A 7,597-nucleotide genomic window follows, 5' to 3' on the forward strand; every position below is an offset into this window, starting at 1 on the left:
GTTGTTGTCAGCGGCATGGGAATCTGTGTTTCTGTTTTTGTTGTGTCATCTTGTTGTGTCAGCTCTCCGTGTGTGCAGCACCATTTCTGGGCAGGCTGCACTTTCTTTCGCGCTGGGTGGCTCTCCTTTCAGGTCTCACTCCTTACGCATGGGGCTCCCCTACGCAGGGGACACCCCTGCGTGGCACGGCACTCCTTGCACGCATCAGCACTGCGCATGGGCCAGCTCTGCACGGGCCAAGGAGGCCCCGGGTTTGAACCGCGGACCTCCCATGTGGTAGATGGACGCCCTTACCACTGGGCCAAGTCCGCCGCCCCTATACTGTTTTTTAAATGTAATTTTTTTATGACAGAAGTTGTAAACTTATAAAAAAATTGTGCATGTGCAGAATTCCCCAACAACACTTCTCTATCAACACACCACACTGGCGGAACATTTCTTACAGATAAGATAATATCATCTGATTGTTACCACTTCCATAGTGTACATTTGGCTCGCATTGTCCATGCTGCCTCAGTATCAACACAGTATATCTTTTGCATGGATGCAAGAATATTATATTACTGCTGCTAATCACAGTCCATAGGTCACTCCAGTTGTATTTTTCCCGTGCATTCCCAGCATTCTGCAGCAGTGATGTATGGTTGGTCAAGCACAAAGGGCACTGCTGCATCTGTAACATCAACTGCAATTCTCATCCACCTTTTGGTTTACTATGCTATTCAGTTCCTAGATTATTCTCCAGTATTCTGTCAATTGGCATTTATATCCCTAGAATACCATTTTCAGCCACATCCCCATTTATAAACTCGCTGTTACTATTTGTTACCATCCACTCTATACATTTCCACACTTTTACAGTAAAACTAATTAAAACGTCTACATACATTAAACATCAGTAGTCCATCTCAGTCCTCTTATCTCCTTAAAGAATCCAGCACCTACCACCAGGTCTTGAAGATATTTTCCTACAATTTCTTCTAGAAGTTTTATGGTTTCTTTTATTTTTAGTTTTTTTATCCATTTTGAGTTAATTTTTGCTTAAGGTGTGAGATAGGGGTCCTCTTTCCTTCTTTCAGCTATGGATATCCTGTTCTTTCAGCACCATTTTGTTGAATGGAATATTCTGCTCAAGCTGTGTGAGTTTGCCCAGCTAGTCAAAAATCACTTGACCATACATGTGAGGGTCTATTTCTGAACCATGCTGTTTTTACCACTATAGCTAGGTAATATGATTTAAAGTCCGGAGATAAGGGTTCGCTTTTCCTTTTTATGATGTTTCTGGCTGTTCAGGATCCCTTACCCTTCCAAATAAATTTAATAATCTTATTTTCAATTTTTTAAAAATGCTGGTGGAATTTTTATCAGGATTGCATTGAATCTGTTTATCAATTTGAGTAGAATTGACATCTTCGTTATATTAATCTTCCAATCCATGAGTATGGAATGCTCTTCCAGTTATTTAGGTCTTTTTAAATTTTTTAACATTGAGTTGCAGTTTTCTGAATACAAGTGCTTTACCTCATTGGGTTAAGTCTATTCCTGTCTATTTGAGTTTTATCTGTCATATTTTATTTTCACCATTCTTTTGACACTTTTACTTACTTTTATTGATATAATCTTCATTTCTAGACTCTCTTCCAGGCCTCTCTCTCCTGTCTTTTCTTTCCAGGCTCTAGCACACCCGTTAGTATTTCCTGAAAATCTGGTCTCTTGCTTAGAAATTCTCTCAGCTTCTGTTTATCTGTGAATATTCTAAAATCACCCTCATTTTTGAAAGACAGCCTTGATGGATATAAGATACTTGGCTGGAAGTTTTTCTCTTGTAGTATCTTAAATATATCAGACCACTGTCTTCTTGCCTCCCTGGTTTCTGGTGAGAAATCAGCACGTAATCTTATTGAGAATCCCTTATATGTTATGATTGCTTTTCTCTTGCTGTTGTCAGATTCTCTCTTTGTCTTTGGCATTTGACATTCTGATTAGTATGTATCTTGGAGTTAGTCTATTCAGATGTTTTCGGATGGGAGTATGTTGTGCTTCTTCGACATGGATATCTATGTCCTTCAATAGGGTTGGGAAATTTTCTAGCATTATTTCTTCAAATATTCCTTCTGCCCCCTTTCCTTTCTCTTCTCCTTCTGGGACACCCATGACATGTATGTTTGTACGCCTTTTGCTGTCATTTAGTTCCCTGAGACCTTGTTCAATTTTTTCCATTCTTTTCATCATCTGTTCTTTTGTATGTTCACTTTCAGAGGCCATTTCTTCAAACTCACCAATCCTTTCTTCTGCTTCCTCAAATCTGCTATTATATGATTCCAGTGTTTTTAAAATTTCATTTATTGCACCTTTCATTCCCATAAGATCTTCTATTTTTGTATGTATGCTTTCAAATTCTTTGTGCTTATCCAGTGTCTTCTTTTTTTTTAAGATTTAAAAAAAAATTGATTTCTTTCCCCTTACCCCCCCCTCCATTTGTCTGCTCTCTGTGTCCATTTGCTGTGTGTTCTTCTGTGACCGCTTCTATCCTTATCAGCAGCACCGGGAATCTGTGTTTCTTTTTTTGTTGCCTCATTTTGTGTCAGCTCTCCATGTGTGCGGCGCCATTCTTGGGCAGGGTGGCGCTCCTTATGGGGCGCATTTCTTGCGCATGGGGCTCCTCTACACGGGGGACACCCCCGCGTGGCATGGTACACCTTGCATGCATCAGCACTGCATGTGGGCCAGCTCCACACGGGTCAAGGAGGCCCGGGGTTTGAACTGCTGACCTCGCATGTAGTAGGTGGATGCCCCATCCATTGGGCCAAGTCCACTTCCCCCAGTGTCTACTTAATATCCTTAATCTCTTTAGTCATCTCATTGAATTTATTAAGGAGATTTGTTTGAACATCTATGATCAGTTGTCTCAACTCCTTTATGTCATCTGGAGGCTTATCTTATTCCTTTAACTGGGCCATATCTTCCTGTTTCTTGGTGTGGGTTGTAACTTTTTATTGGTGTCTTGGCATCTGGATTACTAGAGTATTTACTCTAGGTGCAGTTTTTCTGTTTAGTTTAGGGCTTCCTGCCCTTTCTCCCTTGCTGATTGTGCAGTAGGGGCCAGGGATGTAATTGGTGCTATAAACTATGGAAGCTCAAGCTGCTCTCATTGCCCCTGGGACCGATGAAACTTCTCCCAACTTTTTCCTTTGGCAGAGGTAGGGACAGAGTCACAGCTGTGTGGAATAATCCAAGTCATGCAGGCCTAGACTGTAGTTTCCCAGAGAGACTGATGAAGCTTCATTCCCCTTCCTCCCCTGCCTGGGGCGGGAATGGAGCTGCAGGTATGGGTAGCAATCTATGCAGTACGGGTCCAAGATGACTGCAGCTGCCCTGGTATATTTCCTGTTATTCAGTTTGTGCCAGCCAAAGGTACCTGAAGTTACCTGGATAGGGTAGTGAAGGGCTTGCTAGTCTCCTCCCTGTGGGAGATGGGGCTGAAGGCTAGTTTAGGGCTGCAGGCTGATCTGGGTGAAAGAAACCAGTTCCTATTGTCACTGTGATTTTCCATCAGACAGGCTTCCCCTCTGGCTGGGGACAGAGTCAAAATGGTGGCCACCAGCCTCTTTCTGACTTGGACAGATTCACACCCCAGCCATTCCTAGGGCTGTATCTTAGGCAGCCGAGTACTAATCAGTAGCCAAAAATAGCAGCCAGTCGTCTCCTCCTCCCCCCCTGTTTTTGTGAAATAAAGCTTCCAATTCCAGCCACAGCATAGCTCTTGGGGTGGCTTGTGCCACCAGAGAAAGATAATCACCACCCTCCATGACTTGGCCGGTAATTTCCCAGAGAGGCTGGCGCAGGTCCCTGCAGCTTTCTCCCTGCTGGAGGTGGTGCTGGGTCTTAGGCTAGACCTGTAATCTGACCTGGATGGAAAGAAGCCGGTCCCCACCAGCACTTGGATTTTCAGTCCGCACTGCTTCCTCTCATGCCAGGAGCAGAGTTAAGATGGTGGCTCCTGGCCTCTTTCTGACTTGGACAGGTTCAAACTTCAGCTGTTCTCAGGATTATAATTTAGCCTGCTGAATTTACTCATCAGTAGCTGAAATTGGTGCTAACCGTCTCTTCCTTTTGGGGAAGTCGAGCTTTCAATTCCAGCTGTGGAACAGTTCCCAAGGCAGCTTGTGCCTCCAGTGGAGGATGGGCACCAGCCTCCAGGGCATGGAGCACTCTACTTACGAGTCTTCCCTGCAGACAGGCAATGTCCTCCTTCCAGTCCTTCAAGGATGTGGCAGGATGCTCTTCTCGCCTCCTGAAGCCCCCAAACAAATGCTTCAGCTAGCTCCAGAGAGCTCTGGGTGATTACTAACTGCCCTGTAGCAGGAGCTGACTCTAGGAGCTCCTTACTGCACTGCCATCTTGCTGGTTCTTACTTTTTAGATTATGAAAAGTTCCTCCACTCATGAAAAAGATGATACATTTGAATTTGGAGATTGCTAATGGGTCAAGGCAAGGTGCAGAGCTGCCCTGACCAATATAGTAGCTGCTAGTCATGTGAGGCTATTACATTAAATAAAATGAAAAATTCATTTTCTCAGTCACCTTACCATATTTCATGTGCTCAGTAGGCACATATGGCTAATGGCTGCCCTCTTGGATAGCTTACATTATAACATATTCTCAGCTTTGCAGACAGTTCTATTGGACAGCACTGATTAACAACTAATGGGGCGGGAGGATTGCTTTACGTTGGTAATCTAGGCCTTTTTAAGCACTGCTAGATCACAGTTAATCACATAGGCCCTCCACACAGAGATAATGCTAATGCATTAATAGGTATGAATGTATTTGTTAGCACAAACAACAAGCAAATAATCTGAGTGCCCATAGCATGTAAGGCTTTTGTTTGGGGGCTGGAGGGAATGAAAACAATAGTCAACCATGACCAAATAATTAAGAACCAAGCAGCTTGACATGCATTCTCTTCAAATGCCTCTACAAATGTATCAGGTAGGTGCAGTTATTTTCAGGTTATAAATGAAAGAATTGAAGTTTGGGTCCTTAATAATATAATTTGTAAGCCCCAGCCTTTTAACCAGTAAGTCACATTGCCTCTTTTTGAGGCAGATTGAAATAGTCTTTGCTTTCAAGTAACTTAAAATCTAATATGAAAAATAAAACATGCCTTAATAAACAATATAAGATAGATGGAAGGTGATAAAGCCAGAAGATACTGAACAAAATCTAATGAATAAAATGAGGGATGGGGTGGGGGGAGGAGGATAACATTCAGCTTGTTTTTTGTTTGTTGTTAGAGGAGGTAAAGCTTCAAGATGGATGGATATAAGTCAGAGTTATAGTCATGGAAGTGATGAGAGCATAATGCATACCAGGCAAAAGAGAATAAATAAGCAAAAGCTTGAGGGGTCACATTGTCTTGGTCCTCTAAGGGGTCAAATAAGGCAACCTTTCCTGTTTTCACTTTATGAGCAGGCAACCATGCTTTGTCAATAACCTGAGCCTCAAAGACAAGTTTGGTAATGGAACCCAAATGAATCAGACCAATTTACTAATAAGTATAATTAATATTGCGCTACTATATAATTCTACTTAATTAGATATTTAGATACGCAATTCATAAAAATGGGTAACAATTTTATATAATAATATTTTTACATAGCCAAGCTAATTTTTTAAAAAACTGTCCTTTCTTTGTTAATTCACGGGGGTTTGTCAATCAACCTCTGTTAATAGTTTCCTTATATCATAAGCTTTAATCTTTGTTCTCGTACACCTGATTAGGCTAAGGTCCCTGTGTTTGAACATGGGTTTCAAAGCAATATTTCTCCTTGCATCTAATTGCTCAGTTCCATTTGCGTTTCCAGGCTCTCATTTTGCCACCACCACTTCCAGCAGGGGGAGACCTGTTCCCTTAAGTGCCGCACTTAGGGATTTGCAAATAGGTTTCTTTTTTCTTTCTCCTGCTGTGGAGAGCCACAGACTGGAGGTCAGAAACTGCATCACCACCCAGCCTACATCATTAAGTTGTTACCTGCCATTCCCACCTAGGCAGGTTTTAAATTCTACTTAACTACCATGAAGAGATAACCTTGTGCTGGGTTTTATTTGAAGATCATTAGATACATAGAAAACAAAAACTTACATGGCAATGATAACATTAAATGAGACTGGATTAAGCAATCCAATGAAAAAAAAGTTATTTAAAATTATTTCACAGTAACTTAAAATAGTACACTAGAAAGCAGTGGAAGTATTCAAACAATCTGGTTTCAAATCCCCGCTCCTAACATTTTGTAAAAGAAGGCCTTTTCAACATCCTTCCCTACTATATACAGGAATAAAAATAGGATATAATCTCACAATTTAAAAATGGAGTAATTTCAGCTTTATGAAAAACTCATTTCATTATTCTTTTCCAATTTTACTGAGGACCAGTGAGAAACATCACTGCAATGACTGGCATCAGTTCTTAGATTGGCATTTGGGAACCTCTAATTTTATTTTTCTAACCGTAGGTTTGAACATCAGTAAAATGATAATTTTCCATACATCATTATCATTGTTGGTGTTGATTACTTCATGGAGTTGTTTAAAAGGATCTGATGGGATCCCCTTAATGAGGTGTGTGTGTGTGCGCTCCAGTTCCAGAGTCACAGGGCAGTGAGAGAAGGGAGAAGGGCTCTACCCGGTGCCTGGGCAGGGGGATCTACAGGTCCCACACTAACAGAGGCAGAGGTGACAGCAGGAAACATGATTTTTTTTCCCTTGGCCAGGTGACTAGATCCCCTCCAGCCAGGTTGGTTCTTAGCTCTTAATTCTTAGGGAAACTTATGAAAGAACAGGAATGCTGAAAGGATAATATTCAAGTTATATTCAGGATGTTTATAATGTATAGATAAGGGTTAGATTTCAGGGGCAAAGGAAACCCCTCCTGAGTAGTTCTCCATCTTTTTGCCGATAATTTGAAATTCCTTTAAGTATAATTGTTTGACTTGGAAATACTTTGGAACCCAAGACAAAGTTTTCTGTAATAACTAACACAAAGTACTTACTATTTGCCACGCACTGTTCTAAATGTTTTGCCTAGATTTACTCATTTAATCCTCCCACAGCCCTGTGAGATAGGTGTAGTATCTTTAATCTCATTTCACAGAGGAGGAAAGAGATATAGAGTTGAGTCACTTGCCAAGGTCACCAATGGTAAGTGGTGGAGCCAGGATTTGAATTTCAGAGTCCTTGCTCTTAGCTACTCTCCTAGGTTGCCTATGTGTTAAAGTGGAAATGGGTAATTCCATACCCTTTCCTGCTGTGTCAAGAAGGTGACCCATAAAAAAATTAAATTAAATTAAAATAAAAAAGAAGGTGACCCATGGGGAGCCAGAAGGCATTGGCCACCATCACTGGTGTGGGAAAGGATGTCAGGAACAGAGATTGGAAACTTTAAAGGCAAACTTTGCAGAAAATTCCTCCATGTAGTCCTCTTTTACTTTAGTTCTGCACCAGATATTTATTGAGTATGTGGTATGTGCTGATTGCAACTCACATATCTTCCCAAACTACTTAGCAGCTGCCTTTTACCTGTGAGATCCCCTGT

This window comes from Dasypus novemcinctus, chromosome 3 (genome assembly GCF_030445035.2).
Source record: "Dasypus novemcinctus isolate mDasNov1 chromosome 3, mDasNov1.1.hap2, whole genome shotgun sequence".
Lineage (NCBI taxonomy): Eukaryota > Metazoa > Chordata > Mammalia > Cingulata > Dasypodidae > Dasypus > Dasypus novemcinctus.